The following is a 443-nucleotide window of genomic DNA, read 5'->3' on the forward strand; positions in this document are numbered from 1 at the left end:
TTTTTTACCGTAAATTTTACGGATTTTTTTTTACAGTGTAGGCTTCACATCTGAAATCACCATTTATTCTGTGGTGGAAATGACATTATAAGCATTGGTGGAATAAATAAACTGGCTCCTTTGTCTTCCCATGGGCTCATTTCAAAGCTGAACAAATACTTACATAAATCGTTTGTACACAATATTAAAGTGTTCATATGATTTATCTGTTTCACTCTTTCTTCAGATGTGTTCAAATGTTTTAGGATGGAATTTCGTTTTCTAAGAAAGTCTAGGTCAATCTTGAGACATGGGACAAAACAGGTCCAGCAAGGGTAACTGCTATTAGGTTTAAAAATACAAATATTTTCAATTTTAAATGTATAAAGTCAGGGGGCAGCTGTCACTCTAAAGGACCCCCTTGCCACAGTTCACCTCTGCAGAGTACAGCAGGTACAGCAGTG

Source organism: Sinocyclocheilus anshuiensis, unplaced genomic scaffold, assembly GCF_001515605.1.
Source record: "Sinocyclocheilus anshuiensis isolate Anshui unplaced genomic scaffold, SAMN03320099.WGS_v1.1 scaffold2232, whole genome shotgun sequence".
Lineage (NCBI taxonomy): Eukaryota > Metazoa > Chordata > Actinopteri > Cypriniformes > Cyprinidae > Sinocyclocheilus > Sinocyclocheilus anshuiensis.